Here is an 18,182-nt window from a genome sequence, read left to right as displayed (position 1 = left end):
GACTAAAGTGAAAGGCTTCCAAGAGGGGAAAAACCTGGAGTTTCCCCCTGGAGTCAAACAAACAGTCCACAGACTAGGGAAGGATCATGAGCCAAGAAAACAACGATTTCATATTCTCTCTCTTAGCTCAAATACATCACATCTAAGATGGTGAAAAGTGGGTAGAGATGAAATTCTGGAACCTTTAAGAGCAAAGAGGGATTTTACAGAATGATCAAACTATGGATACAGCTCCCCAAGAGAACAGTCAGAAACAAAAACCAATATAGGAAGTTGGTGAGAAAGGCAATGCGGGAAAAACAAAAAGGGTAGTGCAGTCTTCTTACCCCACCTAACAGGCAGTATGTTACTATATAAAGAGAGCTGCTCCCACAGTAACATCACCTCACTACTCCTTCCTATAGCAGCTGCGGATTGAACAAGGATCCAAAGTACAGGTCTCATTCTTATTTGGAAGGCTCTTCACAGATGACGAGCTGGATCCTAAGGGACGATTTATAGTACCCCTCACGTACACTCCAGTTGGCTGGAACTCAGCAGCTGATTGCTCCCTTGTCTAACTTGGTAAGGAGCCAAAAGACGACTTTTCTCAGTCAACTCTCCCAAGCTGGAAAAATCTCTAATGCCAGAGTTCTGGCTTAAGTCGGGATATCAGGTTATTCATGAGATGCCAAAACTACATCTTTACATTGGCTTTGAACAAGTCCCTCAAGTACACCATACAGATTCCCACAGACCTCAAAATCATCTGGATATTAAGGCCAAAGATGGCTACTCCATCTCTCACATAGAAAGGAATGTGCTTTTCACAACACCAGCAACATCAAAACAAACCTTTCATAAATCACAAATCAATCTCAATTCTTAAAATAGGTGTCAAACAACAAACACAACATTAAATGATTTCCTAGGCTAGACATGGTGACTCACAGCTATAATCTCAGCACTTTGGGAGGCTGAGGTGGCCGGATCGCTTGAGCCCAAGAGTTTGAGATCAGCCTGACCAACATGGTGAAACCCCATCTCTACTGACAATACAAAAATTAGCTGGGCATGGTGGTGTGTGCCTGTAGTTGCTCAGGAGGCTGGGATGGGAGGGAGGATTGCTTGAGCCCGGGAGGTGGAGGTTGCAGTGAGCCGAGATCGTGCCACTGCATTCCAGCCTGCGTGACAGAGCGAAACCCTGCCTCAAAAAAAAAAAAAAAAAAAAAGATTGCCTTAAAACTTTGTATTCTACCCTATTGAAAGAAAACTCTCCCTATTCCACTAGCTACTCAAATTCTCTCTCACTATTGTTGATCCCTGGGCCATCAAAATCCAAATCCCAAGTCAGGTTCTCTGAGAGGAAATGAAGGAGTAAACCTTAACAAAGTGTTTTTGATCTTGTCAAGCTTCAAAAGTAATGGTTCTCAACCAGATTATTACCACCCATCCCAGGAAATATTTGGAAGTACATGTGGGTCATCACTGGCAAGTAATGAGTGGAGCCAGGAATGCTAAACATCCTGCAAGGTCAGACCTGCATAATGAAGAACTGTTGGCCAGGCGCGGTGGCTCATGCCTGTAATCCCAGCACTTTAAGAGGCTGACCACCTGAGGTCAGGAGTTCGAGACCAGCCTGGCCAACATGGCAAAACCCCATCTCTTCTACAAATACAAAAATTAGCAGGGCGTGGTGATGGGAGCCTGTAGTCCCAGCTCCTGGGGAGGCTGAGGCAGGAGAATCGCTTGAACCCAGGAGGCAGAGGTTGCAACGGGCTGAGATTGCCCCCACTGCACTCCAGCCTGGGTGACAGCATGAGACTGCATCTCCGGGAAAAAAAAAAAAAAAAAAAGAATTGTCTGCTCAAAAGGCGGTAGCACTCTCATTAACAATCAATGTCCTAACAGAAGAACCTTATCATTCAACTGCATTCACCTCTCCCAGCTTGTAGAGCAATGGTAAATTTTTTCTGTAAAAGGTCACAGAAAATAGTTTAGGCTTTGCAGGCCACATACATCTCTGTCACGTGTGGCTCTTTCTGAACAACTCCTGATGTAAGAATGTAAAAACCATTCTTAGCTCACAGGCCTCTGGCAGTATTTTGCCCATCCCTGTTCCAGGGTATGACCTGAATCATTAGTCTGTTTACATTAATTTAGAGATGCTGGTTAAAATAAAACGTGATGGAGTGTGCTATAAACAACACCAATAATGCATAGAACAATCTTAAAGAATGAAAAATGAGCTTCAGAATTTAGCCTTCCCACCTAAGAATTGGTGCATGTGTTGGGCTTCTAATCACCTCATTCTCTTCCCCTGTGCCTTTCAGGTGCTTTAGGTTTTCTTCTGAATGTTCATTTTCAAACACGTTACTGGGAAGAGCACAAACGCCTTTCCCCCCTCTTCAGGATCTAGTACTTTCTGTTCACCATGCGTGCCACTCAAAGTCTTTTTACAATTATTGCTGTTAACATCTTCTAAAATGTCTAAACCAAACCAAGGCCTGGAAATTCTGACGGGTATCTGGGTCCTGACTTTCCGGATGGTAACTAAAGGTCACGTGGGGTGGAAAGTGGCCTGTGGGTAACACAGAATATACACACGCACGCGAACAGGATATGTTGGTAATCCGGCTTCCTGAGACCTGGTGAGTTTTTAGAGTTCTCATCAACACTCTCGGGGAAGATGAAAAACCTTAAGCTGGGAAATGGTAGATTTTAAGCAAATGCCCAATCTTAAAATCAGATTTCTATCTACAGCAGAATGGGAAGGTACACCATTTATTCCTCTATATTTTACTTGCCTAAAAACACAGCACACAAAAAATAAACAAAGTGACTACCGAGAGGTTTCTTCAGCGTGGAAGCTGGCGTTTGCAGCATGGCTTATGTCACGTCTCAACCCCAGCAAGATGAAGAGTGTGGTTTTGGTGTTTAACCAGCCTCAACAGCACCCTGGCACTCTGTTTCTTCCCCCCCGAGAACCCTGCTCTGTTAGAGGAAAGCAACCAACCTCACATATTGAAACAAAACGAATAGGATAAAAATAAAGCCCTGAAGTGGTTTGGTGACCGAGGTCATTTGGGGCGTTAAGGGTTTATAGGTAGGGCCGATGTACTTTGAGAAACTTACACTCACTACCAACCACAAAGACATTGGCCTTACAGTCCAGCAGTGATCTGGGCAAGCAGTCCCAGTCCTTGCCTACTAGGGGCTGCTCCCTTGCAACACACCTCACATTATCAACATCTGAAAAACCAGGTTCTGGTTCTGACCTTCTTTGAGGGTAATCTCACTAAGCGGTTTCTTATGGCCTAAGAAAAAGAAAACCAATCTGCTTCTTCCCATAGAAAGAGGCTCTAATGAATTCCTGTCATCACGTGCTGCCAAACTGCAGTTCACACACTTTGCAAAGAGCTTCCAGAGTGAAGAGTATAGCCTGAGGTACTTACTGCAAACTACTTTACAAAAGCATAGGACTAATTAAAGACATGAAGTCAACTAACAGCAACCCTAAAAAATTTTCTGATGCCCACCTTACAGATATGGAATCTTTTTCTTTTGAGGCAGGGTCTCACTCTGTAACCCAGGCTGTAGTGAAGTGGAGCAGTCAAAACTCACAGCGGCCTCGACTTTCCAGCCCAGAGTACTCTCCCACCTCAGGCTCCCGAGTAACGAGGACCACCCACCACACCTGGTTAAATTTTTTTTTTTTTTTTTTTTTTTTTTTGTAGAGACGGGGTATCCCTATGTTGCCAAGGCTAGTCATCAACTCCTGCATTCAAGCAATCCTCCTGCCTCAGCCTCCCAAAGTGCTGGGATTATACATATGCGAGTCACTGTTTCCAGCAAGATATGCAGTGTTTATATCCATGAGGCCAAAAAATTAAGCTGGCTTTCTCTGTCATGATAATATAATTATGAGACAATAAAATAACTGGGTTACCACAGATAAAGCATTTATCTACCAGCACAGACACTCAACTATTCTTTATCATTATAGATTAAATCAATGCTTGCGCTATACAGAGAAAACCAGGCCAAAAGCTTTCTTTTTCAATGTATTTACTTATTTATGTATTTTTTAAGTAAAATATTTTTATTATTATTAGAGATAGCATCTCATCATGTTGCCTAGGCTGGTCTCCAACTCCTGGGTTCATGCAATTCTCCCGTCTCAACCTCCCAAAGTGCTGGAATTACAGGCATGAGTTACTGTGCCCGGTCTAAAAGCTTTTTCGAAGCTTTTTAATGGGTACTGGCTCTCAAAATATAAACCTATAAGCCTCATGATACAACTCTAGGAATTAGAACTCATTCCAACAGAAAGCAAGTCACCTTGCCTAAGGAAACCTTATAAAACCATGCTCTGATCTATAACTGTTTTGGGGGGAGGGTGGAGGAATTAGATGTGTACCACTCACACATGGCAGCTTTCATAGCAGCAGCAGCTCAGGTGGACAAACTATGCAAAGGGCACTGAAAAGACAAATGATGAGTCTAAAGAAAATACTAGGTGGGAAGTAGTGACTCACGCCTGTAATCCCAACACTTTGGGAGACTAAGGCGGGCAGATGACTAGAGATCAGGAGTTTGAGACCAGCCTGGCCCACATGGCGAAACCCCATCTCTACCTAAAAAAATACAAAAATTAGCCGGGTGTAGTGGCAGGTGCCTGTAATCCCAGCTACTTGGGAGGCTGAGGCACAAGAATCGTTTGAACCTGGGAGGCGAAGGTTGCAATGAGTCGAGATCATGCCACTGCACTCCAGTCTGGGGTGACAGTGCAAGATTCTGTCCCAAAAAAAGAAAAAAAAAAAAGAAAGAAAGAAAAGAAAATGCCACCTGCATAACACACTTTCAAAACAAAAAACAAAAAACTGTACACTTAAAAAAAAAAAAAAAAACCAGCCCTCAAGCAAATACAACAAGTTGAGCATGTGAAAGTTCTGTGCTTGGCCGGGCGCGGTGGCTCAAGCCTGTAATCCCAGCACTTTGGGAGGCAGAGGCAGGCGGATCACAAGGTCAGGAGATCGAGACCATCCTGGCTAACACGGTGAAACCCCGTCTCTACTAAAAATACAAAAAACTAGCCAGGCGAGGTGGCGGGCGCCTGCAGTCCCTGCTACTCCGGAGGCTGAGGCAGGAGAATGGCCTAAACCCGGGAGGCGGAGCTTGCAGTGAGCTGAGATCCGGCCACTGCACTCCAGCCCGGGCGACAGAGCAAGACTCCGTCTCAAAAAAAAAAAAAAAAAGAAAGTTCTGTGCTTTAGGCCACCTGGCCTGGGTTTTCCACAGGGAAGCTATGCTCCTTTGCTAACCAACTTTCACTTGGCTGGTCTATCGATTAAATGCAAAAAGGAAATATACTATCCAACTTTGTGTAGCCACATATTCCAAGTCAGAAAGAAAACTGTCATTCTCAACTTAAAATAGAACCTCTAAGAAAATCACAAGAGATTTGGGTAGAGGCAGCATGGAAAATTTCAAGCAGAAACTATGAGTTCCAGCCCTAGGGAAACAAGGTTATCATTGTCATCATCTTACAGATGAGAAAACTAAAGCTCAGCCAGGTTACAGAACGTGCCCAAAGTTTTACAGCTAATATCTGATAAAAGCAGGACTTCAGGCCAGGCGTGGTGGCTCAGGCCTGTAATCCCAGTGCTCTGGGAGGTCGAGGCAAAAGGATGGCTTGAGCCCAGGAGTTTGTGACTGCAGTGAGCTATGATAGTGCCACTATATTCCAGCCTGGGTGACAGACAGACTCTGTCTCAAAACAAAAAAACAAAACAAACAAAAAAAAAACTAGCACTTGAACTCAGGACTTTCCAAAGCTCTGCACTATCCTGGCTCTGACATACAAATACTAGACAAAATTATGAAAATTAACAGCCAGCCTTTAGAGGTATAAAATGGATCTGAGGGCAATTACTCAGGGAAGGATCTCCCAAGTCCAGTGGTAATGGGGGGGCGAAAAAAAGGTGAATATAGCAGTGTGTATCATATACCACTAATAATGCAAGAAAAGAAAGATAATCACATATACACCTACATAATACATTACCTATTGAAAATAGATCTTTAGAGGCCAGGTGTCTTATAATCCTAGCACTTTGGGAGGCTGAAGTGGCAGGACCACTTGAGCTCAGTTTGAGACCAGTCTGAGCAACACAGCAAGACCCTTTCTCTACTAAAAATAAAAAAAAATTGGCCAGGCGTGGTGGCACACGCCTGTGGTTCCAGCTACTTGGGAGGCGGAGGCAGGAGGATTACTTGAGCCTGGGAGATGGAGGCTGCAGTGAGCTATGATTGTGCTGCTGCACTCCAGCCTACACAACACAGAAGAACTATGTCTCAAGGGAAAAAAAAAAATTTTCAATTAAAATACTTTAAAAGGCAATCACTCCTCTGTGTGATCTCTTTCAACCTCTATTCCCACTAACTTAGAAACCAACTCCAGCATTACAGCCTAGGCACTTTTCCAACTACAACCCAGCCTTTGAAACAAGGTCATAAACTTTCTATGCACGGGGGCGTCAAATTAATGCCCCATGCCCCAAGGTGTCACTAGTTCAATATGCTTCCTTATGAAAAGGGCATTTTCAGACTCAGTCTTTCAAAACAATAACTGGTCTATCAGACGCCTAACATTTCTTGAACTCGCTCTTCTCTACTCATGTGGCTTGAGAAGTTTCTCTCTACACACAGGAGGGAAGGCCTACAGGTGTAACTTTAATTGTGTTACTTTGATAAAACAGAAAAATAAGGCCAGGTATGGTAGCTCACACCTGTATCCCAGCACTTTGGGAGGTTGAAGCAGGAGGATTGCTTGAGTCCAGGAAATTGTTCTTTTGGTTTTTGTTTGTTTGTTTTTGAGAGTCTCACTCCATAACCCAGGATGGAGTGCGGTGGTGCAATCTTGGTTCACTAAAACCTCCGCCTCCCAGGTTCAAGCAATTCTCGTGCCTTAGTATCCCGAGTAGCTGGAATTATAGGCATGCACCACTATGCCTGGCTAATTTGTGTATTTTTAGTAGAGACAGGGTTTCGTCATGTTGGCTAGGCTGGTCTTGGACTCCTGACCTCAAATAACCTGCCTGCCTCGGACTCCCAAAGTGCTGGGATTACAGGCGTGAGCCACCATGCTCAGCCAAGTCCAGGAGTTTGAGACCATCCTGTAAATTTTAAAAAGCTGTCAGGCATGGTGACTCACACCTGTAACCCCAGCGCTTTGGAAGGCTGACATGGGTGGATCACCTGAGGTCAGGAGTTCCAGACCAGCCTGGCCAACATGGTGAAACCCCATCTCTACTAAAAACTACAAAAATTAGCTGGGCATAATGGCGGGCGCCTATACTCCCAGCTACTCAGGAGGCTGAGGAGGGAGAATCGCTTGACCCTGGGAGGCAGAGGTTGCAGTGAGCTGAGATCATGCCATTGCACTCCAGCCTGGGCAACAGAGCAAGACTCCGTCTCAAAAAAATAAAAATAAAAATAAAATAAAAATAAAAAGCTGTAATTTTTTTTTTAATTAAAAAGAAAAAAAGCTTTGCCCTACTTAACCCAAACCATTGGCAATTTCCTCCAACAACCAAGACACAGAGAGACACTAGTATGTTTGAGTTCAAAATGCCCAAGTGCATTGTCTAAAAGAATAGCCCTTCAACTTTTTAAGTCAGCAAACTGTGGGGTAAAAGATTCAGTCAACCTCCACCCTACCAAATTTAATGGATGGAATAGTGCTGCTTTTGCTCAGTTAACAATGCAGACATGACAAGTAAACAATGAGAAATTCCAGAAACAAATTATATTTCCAGAATCCTAAGGTATATTATGGGAGATCAGCCACTGACTACCTCTCAAGTGCACACCATGGCACCAAACTAGAATGTGGTTCTGGCAGAAGGCTCAGCCTCCTCTCTACCCTCCAACTTTCTCACATTGGCCTCCAAATTACCACAGATTTAGGTGCCCTGTGAGCCCTCTGCTGTTTCACACCTTCTCTGTCTTTGCTCACGCTGTTACTTCTATTTGGAACACTCTCTTCCCAATCTGCTCAGTTAACTTTTCCAGGAAGCCTTCTGAATTCACGTTCCTCTCTCCTCACCCCAACCCATGGCTCTGCCAGGACTGGACCAAGAGCCTCTCTCTGTATTTCCACAGTCCCCAATACATACCTCCCTCCTGGCATCCACCACAATACAGTCAACCCTCATTATTCACGGATTCTGCACTGTGAATTAACTTACTCGCTAAAACTTACTCGTAACCCCAAAATCACTACTCATGATGCTTTCACAGTCATTCTTACACATGCACAGAGCAGCACAAAATTTGAGTCACCCAACGTGCATGTTCCTAGCTAACGAAGGTCAGAAAAAGCAACTCTCTACCTTTGTATTTCAGGTCATACTTTAAATAAGTGTCCTTGGCCAGGCGTGGTGGCTCACGCCTGTAATCCCAGCACTTTGGGAGGCCGAGGCAGGTGGATCACGAGTTCAAGAGATCGAGACCATCCTGGCTAATACGGTGAAACCCCATCTCTACTAAAAATACTAAAAATTGGCCGGGCGCGGTGGCTCAAGCCTGTAATCCCAGCACTTTGGGAGGCCGAGATGGGTGGATCACGAGGTCAGGAGATCGAGACCATCCTGGCTAACACAGTGAAACCCCGTCTCTACTAAAAAATACAAAAATCTAGCCGGGCGAGGTGGTGGGTGCCTGTAGTCCCAGCTACTTGGGAGGCTGAGGCAGGAGAATGGCGTAAACCCGGGAAGCAGAGCTTGCAGTGAGCTGAGATCTGGCCACTGCACTCCCGCCCGGGCGACAGAGCGAGACTCCATCCCAAAAAAAAAAAAAAAAAAAAAAAAAAAACTAAAAATTAGCCAGGCATAGTGGCAGGCGCCTGTAGTCCCAGCTACCTGTGAGGCTCAGGCAGGAGAATGTGGCGTGAACCCGGGAGGCAGAGGAGCTGAGATCGCACCACTGCACTCCAGCCTGGGGAACAGAGTGAAACTCTGTCTCCAAAAAAAAAAAAAAAAAAAAAAAAAAGCGTCCTTTTCCTGGTGTATTTAGTATCACATTTCTGAGATTTTTGTTGGTGAGTCTGTTGCCTAACATGGCCCCCCCCCCACACCATTGTGCCTGGGGAGTGTGATGAAGTGTGTCTAGTATTCCTAAGTGCAAGAAGGCTGTGATATGTTTTACGGGGAAGATGTGTATCTCGTTCAGCTATGAGTTACAGTGATGTCAGGCAGTGAGCTCAATGTTAATGAATCAACAATACATATTTAAAAAGGTGTGTTTAAACAGAAACCCACATAAAACAAGGTTATGTAACTGGCCGGGCGTGGTAGATCACGCCTGTAAACCCAGCACTTTGGGAGGTGGATCACGAGGTCAGGAGTTTCAGGCCAGCCTGGTCAACATAGTGAAACCCCGTCTCTACTAAAATATACACAAATTAGCCAGGCATGGTGGTGCGTGCCTGTAGTCCCAGCTACTGAGGAGGCTAAGGCAGGAGAATCACTTGAGCCAGGGAGGCGGAGGTTGCAGCTAGCAGAGACTGCACCATTGCACTCCAGTCCAGGCGACCGTGTGAGACTTTGTCTCAAAAAATAAATAAATGAATAAATAAATAAATAAAAATTAGCCAGGTGCACGTCTATAATCCCAGCTACTCGGGAGGCTAAGGCACAAGAATTGCTTGAGCCCGGGAGGCGGAGGTTGCAGTGAGCAGAGATCGTGCCACTGTGCTCTACCCTGGGCAACAGAGTGAGACTCTGTCTCAAAAAAACCCCCCAAAAAACAAGGTTATATATTGATCAGTTGAATAAACTGTTGTGACCAGAGGCTTGAAGGGATATAATTCTGTATTTCCCTTAGGAGCAATGATCCAGTATTCACTAATTCAGTGTTTGTGGTGAATTTATAGAATTTATAGAACATAACCATCGCAAATAACAAGAATCAATCGTATACTGTATTCTATTTATGTAACCATTTCTTCCACTAGAACAAAAGTTGGCAAACTAGGCCCACAGGCCAAATTCAATCCGTCATCTGTCTTTGTAAATAAAGTTTTAATGGAATACAGCCATGCTCATTCATTTACATATTGTCCATGGCTACTTTGGTGGTACAACAGTAAAGATGAGTGGTGGCAAGAGAGAACATATGGCCTACAAAGTAATTTACTATCTGGCCTTTCAAAGAAAAAGCTTGCTGACCTATACACTGGACTACACAATCAGAGAAAATAACAATAGTGTATTCATCCTTACAATCCTAGCACAAAACTGGCACAACAGAACGGGTAAACTTTAGTCTGCTTAAGCACTGAGCCCAGAACACAGTCTTCTACTCCAAAAACTCAAGGGCAACTGCATTAAGTTCTCCAGCCCTGAACAAGTCCTGAAAAAAAGACATTATGCAAAGAAATAAAATAGATAATGATATGTAACAGAAGAAGAGCAAAAGGAGACAGACCAAGGTAAACAAACTCATTTGCTGGGTGAAACAGGAGAGAAAAAGGAAAACAGACAGACACATATTACATTCTATTTGGATAATAGAGATTAGGAGCTTCTATGGTGTAGTGCAGACAGAACCACAAAACATTCAGAGAGGCCAAGGAAAAGGAAGGTTTGACAAGAACTTGGCCAAATATACAATGGCATTTATCTTGTTTAAAGACATATTTTCTACAATCAGCACCAAGCATGTTGCAGGAGGAGTCACAGTGGGTTGGAGAAAATGCTGGGAATGGTAAACCAAATCATTCCAGGACAGGAATGATTTCCTCAAGTTTCAGAGACAAACACCCATTGGCCACATGCAGTGGCTCAGACCTGTATTCCTAACACTTTGGAAGGCTGAGGGGGGAGGACTGCTTGAGCCTAGGAGTTTGAGACCATCCCGGGCAACATAGCAAGACCTTGTCTCTACGTATTTAGCTGAGCATAATGGATGGAACAGGCATAAAAAAGCATGGGCAAAAAAAAAAAAAAAAAAAAATAGGCATGAGCATAGAAAAGGTAGAAACCTAATTATGTGGGTTCCTATCTTTTTTATCATGAGGAAGTTTTTTAGGGGTTGTGCTCCTTCCTACCTATATAAAGAATACAAGCCGGGCACGGTGGCTCACGCCTGCAATCCCAGCACTTTGGGAGGCCAAGGTGGGTGGATCACTTGAGATCAGGAGTTCAATACCAGCCTGGCCACGATGGTGAAACCCTGTCTCTACTAAAAATACAAAAATCAGCTGGGCATGGTGGTGCGTGCCTGTAATCCCAGTAACTCAGGAGGCTGAGGCTGGAGAATCACTTGAATCCAGGAAGTGGAGGCTGCAGTGAGCCGAAATCACGCCGCTGCACTCCAGCCTGGGAGACAGAGAGAGACTCTGTCACAAAACAAAACAAAAGGAAAAAAAGTCTATCAGTCTATCCTCTATCAACCACTCCCAATCCTATATGCTTTCTTCCCCAGCAGACAGACATGTATCACATTCCATTCAAGACGCTGATAATAAAACAATCAGATCTAAAAAATCCTCAGCATTTCTATCAGAGACCCTTTTCAGTGTGAAAATGATTTCTGATGCTGTAATTTAACATCCTTAATTAACTTCCTGTCAGCAACAATTCATTTGACAAGCAGTATCCCGTTTCTAAAGGGAGACGAAGAACAGCAGAAGATATAGCCGCTAACTAAAGAATGCCCAGAACCCTGGCAACACGGATTTGGAGGGGCCTGGGTGGCAGGTGGAAGAGTTGAAATGTGAATGTCAATAGGATGCTACTTGCATTTGAGGCTGGCAGTCCCTCCCCAGGCTGGATGTTCAACCCAAACCACATCTCAAAACTAAAAACCAACAACCCACAAGCCAACCTCCCGCAACCATTCAGAGAGAGAGAAAGATCCAAAGCAAATGCTTGGCAGAGAACAAACCAGTTGGGATGTTACCACTGTTACTAACAACCACCTGAAGCCAAACTTTGTTTACTCATGAATCTAAATTTAAGTAGTCTGTGCTAGAAATTCTCTAGGAGTTGTCAAAGGAACAATTCCAATTAAGGCTAATCACCCAGTTCTGCTATAATGTTCATTTTGAAAATGAGAATTTGCTTCATTGCCATAAATATATAAACGAACAATCTGGGCATAACACAAACTCTGTCTCTGCTTATGTGTGAGTTTGTTTACAAGAAACACCAGGTGAACACAGAGAACTGCATCCAGCTGAATCAAGCTGCATAGGAATACACAAAACATACACATGCACACATCCCAAACATCTCCAGCTAGCCCAGTTCACCACATGATCATGTGTTATGAGCCACGCCCATCCACATTTGCTGTTACGACTGTCCAGCAAATGTTTTTTGTTTTTGTCTTTGAGACAGAGTTTTGCTCTTGTTGCCAGGCTGGAGTGCAATCTTGCGATCTTGGCTCACTACAACTTCCATTTTCCAGGTTCAAGCGATTCTCCCGCCTCAGCCTCCCAAGTAGCTGGGACTGCAGACATACGTCACCATACTCAACTTATTTTTTGTGTTTTTAGTAGAGAAAAGGTTTCACTATGTTCACTGTCAGGCTGGTCTCGTACTTCCGACCTCAGGTGATCCACCCACCTCGGCCTCCCAAAGTGCTGGGATCACAGGTGTGAGCCACTGCACCCGGCCTCTGTCCATCAAATTTTAAGTAACCCTCCTTCTACCACTTCACAGTAACTCACAAGCTGTAACCCTTTCCAACTCCACTTCCACATGCCAACTTTATATCTTTTTTTTTTTTTTTTTGGAGACGGAGTTTCGCTCTTGTTGTTTAGGCTAGAGTGCAATGGCATAATCTCGGCTCACAGCAACCTCGAACTCCCGGGTTTAAGCGATTCTCCTGCCTTAGCCTCTTGAGTAGCTGCGATTACAGGTATGTCCACCACATCTGGCTCATTTTGTACTTTTAGTAGAGACGGGGTTTCTCCATGTCAGTCAGGCTGGTCTCGAACTCCCAACCTCAGGTGATCCACCCGCCTCGGCCTCCCAAAGTGTTGGGATTACAGGCGTGAGCCACTGCGCCCAGCCAACTTTATGTCTTTTTCAAGGTAAAGTGCTATGTTTAATGTAGTATTTACATATTTATTTCATTTATTTATTTATTTTATTTATTTTTGAGGCGGAGACTTGCTCTGTCACCCAGGCTGGAGTGCAGTGACGCGATCTCTCAGCTCACTGCAAGCTCTGCCTCCAGGGTTCACGCCATTCTCCTGCCTCAGACTCCCGAGTAGCTGGGACTACAGGCGCCCGCCACCACACCCGGCTAACTTTTCATATTTTTAGTAGAGATGCGGTTTCACCGTGTTAGCCAGGATGGTCTCAATCTCCTGACCTCGTGATATACCTGCCTTGGCCTCCCAAAGTGCTGGGATTACAGCTGTGAGCCACTGGGCCCGGCCATACGTACATATTTCTTAACTATTTCACATGCATAACAGTTTTAAATCAGGTTCCTATCTTTTTCACTACGTCACTGTGAAAGTTTTTTGAGGGTGGTGCTCCTAATTCCATTTTCTGCACAAGCCCTGTGGTTTTTATTGCATGATTTTGCATAGCACAGTAATTTTTAGGAATGTATCTACTACATTATAGCAGGAATAATCTATGTCCAAATAATAACTTTAAAAAGTAAGTTGCAGATTGTTATATATAGTACTATCCCCCTTTTTGTTAAAAAATATATTTCAGCCAGGCTTGGTGGCTCACGCCTATAATCCAAACATTTTGTGAGGCAAAGGTGGGAGGATCGCTTGAGCCTAAAAGTTTGAGACCAGCCTGAGCAACCTAACGAAATCCCATCTCTACAAAATGTTTTTAAAAAATTAGTCAGGCATGGTGGCGCATGCTTGCGGTCCCAGCTACTCAGGAGCCTGAGGCAGGAGGATCACCTGAGCCCAAGAAATAGAAGCTCAAGTGGGCCATGACCATGCCACTGCACCCCAGCTTGGGAAACAGAGGGAGATCCTGTCTCTCAAAAAAAATTTTGAAATGCATTTCATGTTTTTATAGGTATGTGCATACATGTATATACTTATAAATGCTTAGAAAAAGATCTGGAAGGACATCAATCAGTTAACAATGATGTCTCTGAAGGAAAGAATACAAGTGACTACCACTTTAAACTATATATACTGTTTTTTTTGAGACAAAGTCTTCCTCTGTCACCCAGGCTGGAGTGCAATGGTGCAATCTTGGCTCACTACAACCTACGCCTCCCGGGTCCAAGCGATTCTCTTGCCTCAGCCTCCAGAGTAGCTGGGATTACAGGCAGACACCACTATACTGGGGTAATTTTTTTGTATTTTTAGTAGAGAGAGGGTTTCACCATGTTGGCCAGGCTGGTCTCGAACTCCTGACCTCAGGTGATTGGCCCGCCTCAGCCTCCCAAAGTGCTGGCATTACAGGCATAAGCCACCGCACCCAGCCTAAACTATACATACATTTCTGTTTAATTTAGAGACAATGAATTGTTACTAGTTATGCAACCTGAAAGTTCCTTTTAAAACAAAATAAATTTGTTCCAGTACTAGAAGTACTGGAAAGAGTGATCATTATAGAAATCCAATTATATCATCCCTCTGCTTAAAATCCTTAGTACCTAAATGACTAATGTTTGACGTTATGTATATTCTGCATACCCTGATTTAATCATTACACATTCTATACATGTATAAAAATATCACATGTAGCCCATAAATATGTACAATTATTATATATTGATTTTTAAACATGACCAACACAACTCCAAAAATATTAAAAACCCTCAATATCTGACAACCAAACCTCAAAATATTTATGAAGGACCTGGCCCCTGCTACCTTCTCTAGCCTCATCCCTTGCTGCTCTTCCCCTCATTTGTGTATCAACTAGAATCTTCCATGTGCAGACACTGGGTACAAAGAAGTGAACACACCAGATGTGACTCTACTCTCATAGAGCCTTCAATCTAGCAAGGTAAAGATCTTCACAAAACTACACTTAAAAGCACTTACACCAGAAATGTGGTATTACAAAGGCGAAATGGCCAGTCTCAGGGATCAGGAAACACTTCCTTGGAATCATGACATTTAGGCTGAGACCTGAAGGGTAAGAAAGAAAGTGACTGATAAAGTCAGAAATACCAGTGAGAGGTAAGTGCATTGCTGGCAGAGAGATGTACAACAGCCAGGAGCCAGAAAAGGGCTTGAATCCTTCAAGGAAGAAGCCAGTGTGGCTGGAACACAGTTAACAAAGGAAGGTAAAAAAGTATGAAAAGTATAAGATATCTTATAAAAGCAGGAGCCAGATCATGAGGGGCCCAGTGCACTATGTCGAGGATTTTAGACCTGATTATAAGAGCAAACAGAAATAACTAAACACTTTCAAGAAGGGAGTGGCAAGATCAGAAATGGGTATTTGGAAGTTCATTCATTTGGGTTACTATCTAAAAAGAAAGGCCAGAAAAGGACCAGGAACAAATCTGAAAAGACCATTAGGGACTTCTTTCAATAGTATATGGATTACTGAAATGGTGATAGCTTGAACTACTATGGCAGCAATGAGAAAGGAGAGAAGTGGATGGCTTCAAGTTACGATTAGGAAGTGGATTCAACACTACCCACCTTCTAATAACCAGGTGGTACTGACTGGATGTGGAACAGAGGAAAGGAACATGTCAAGCATGACTCAAGTCGCTCACAGGAGAACTTCTCACACTCTAGACTCCAGCCATACTGAACCACTCACAGTTCCCAAAGCCTCCAAGCCTCATCCACGTTTTCATGCCTCCATGTAGAAATGCCCTTATGTCATCTTTAAGCTGCAAAATGCGGCCTCGTCCCAGCCTTCCCTAACCATGACTGGATTAGGTGTTCCAACTGCATGCTCCCACAGCCACTCATGCTTGCTTTTATCACAGTACTAACCACACGAAACTATAATGACACATCTATGTCTTCCTCACATGAACAAGTGCTCTTTGAGGTTAAAAATCATTTTTGGTTATTTTAATTTCTGTATGTTCAATGCTTACTTCTTATCAACGTGTGTGTTCCAAGGAACAGAGAAAGCAAGCTGAGCTCTTGGGACCTACTGTGAGGGAAAAAAAAATATAGGAAGCCAACTTGGGCCTGAGAAAGCAGGTGAAAATGGCAGTGTGGTTTCCTGGCTAGATAAATGAAAAGTTATGAAACTGCAGATTTCTTTTCTTCTTCTTTTTTTTTTTTTTTTGAGACAAAGTCTCACTTCTTTGCCCAGGCTGGAGCGCAGTGGAACAATCTTGGCTCACTGCAACCTCTGCCTCCTGGGTTCAAACACCTCTCCTGCCTCAGCCTCCTGAATAGCTGGGATTACAGGAGTGCGCCGCCACGCTCAGCTCATTTTTTTGTAGAGACAGGGTTTCACCATGTTGGCCAAGCTGGTCTCGAACTCCTGACCTCAAGTGATCCACGTGCCTCGGCCTCCTAAAGTGCTGGGATTATAGGCGTGAGCCATCGCGCCAGGCCAGAAACTGCAGATTTCTTCAAGGGCGAGTAGCCTAAAACAAAAAGCCCAAACTCAAAGATTTAAATTTAAAGAAGATTAAGAGAAATAATTACCCAAGGATGATGTATAAGCTGAAAATATATAAATAGCTTCATCAAGTTTAGAAAACAAATTAAATTATATTCTATCTACAAGTTTTTACCAAAACTATATTCATATATTATTTGTATATTTATAAATAAAATGGGACAGACATGATACCTCATGCCTGTAATCCCAGATCTTTGGGAGGCCACAGGAGGACTGCTTGAGGCCAGAAGTTTGAGACCAGCCTGGGCAACATGGCAAGCCTCTATCTCTACAAAAAATGAGCTGGGTGTGGTGGCACGTGCCTATAGTCCTAGCAACTCAGGAGGCTGAGGCAGGAAGATCACTGGAACTCAGGAGTCTGATCGCATCACTGCACTCCAGCCTGAGCAACAGAGACCGACCCTGTTTGTGATTGTATTCATTCATTTTTTGGAAGGCAGGTTCTCACATATCACGCAGGCTGGAGTGGAAGTGGTGCAGCCTTGACGCTCTTGGGCTCATTCTTGACCTTTTTTTTTTTATTTTGAGACAGGGTCTTGCTCTGGCACCTAGGCTGGATCATAGCTCTCAACAGCCTTGAACTCCTGGACTCAAGCAATCCTCCTGTCTCAGACTCTTGAGGAGCTAGGAGTAGAGGCCCGCATCACCATGCCCAGCTAATTTTGAAAATTTTTTTGTAGCGACAGAAGCCTCGTTTTGTTGCCCAGGCTGGTACTGAATTCCTGGGCTCCAGCAATCCTCGTGCCTTGGCTCCCAAAGTGCTGGGATTACAGATGGCAGCCACCACATTGGACCTTGACTCTTTCTTCTCCCTGAGCTCCCCACGTTCAACCAAGTCTTTTGGATTCTACTGTAATAATATGGCTTGTGTCTGTTCACTTCTTCCCACCTCCAAAGCCATTTCTTGGTTCAAGTCTTTTTCATATCTCACTTGGAACTACCGTAGCACCCTCCTTGTCTCCTATTTCCAGTCTTACTCTTCTCCAAACATTTTACAAAGCGGCCAGGGTTGTATTTCTGAAGGACAGATGTTATTCCCCTATTTAAAGCTCCCAATAGCTCCAATAGCTCCCAACTATTTTCAGGATAAAGTCAAATAATTTATCGTATGACCCTTCAACATCTAGCCCCAGCTTATACCACCCACTGAGTGAATTTTACCCTTAAGGTACAATGAACCAGCCACGGCAATTTTCCACCTACTGTGCTCTCTCTCTCCCCCCTGCCTCAGCCCTTTGCATATGCTATTTCCTTTGCCTAGGAATCACTTTATCACCTCCCTTTTCCTTCTTGAGCTAACTCCTACTTGTTCTTTATACTTCAATTGACCAATGGCTGCTTTGGTCCCATGGCTATGTGTTCTCATATACTGGGTGTGTACCCCAAAACAAAATTAATTACACTATAATCACCTATTCAGTCTCTTGCATCCTCCACTAGAATGCACTGAGACAGCAAGAGATCTTGTCCACTGTATCTTTAGTGATGGGCACACTGTCGATAATTACTTACTAAGTCAATGAAGAGGAGAAATCTTCTAAACAAGCCTGTGATTTTCTACTGTCATTTCTCCTGGCGTAAAGGAAAAAGTCT

General features: G+C 43.8%; 1 protein-coding gene across 3 annotated transcripts in view; it reads right to left on the bottom strand.

Annotated features, from left to right (window-relative positions):
- Nucleotides 1–18,182, bottom strand: part of SMG6 (SMG6 nonsense mediated mRNA decay factor) — a 250,270-nt gene that overhangs the window by 210,082 nt on the left and 22,006 nt on the right. The gene's annotated exons all lie outside the window — the stretch shown is intronic.

The sequence above is a fragment of the Rhinopithecus roxellana genome, chromosome 19 (genome assembly GCF_007565055.1).
Source record: "Rhinopithecus roxellana isolate Shanxi Qingling chromosome 19, ASM756505v1, whole genome shotgun sequence".
Lineage (NCBI taxonomy): Eukaryota > Metazoa > Chordata > Mammalia > Primates > Cercopithecidae > Rhinopithecus > Rhinopithecus roxellana.
The sequence above is the reverse complement of the archived record's forward strand: the minus strand, read 5'-3'. Positions and strand labels throughout refer to the sequence as shown.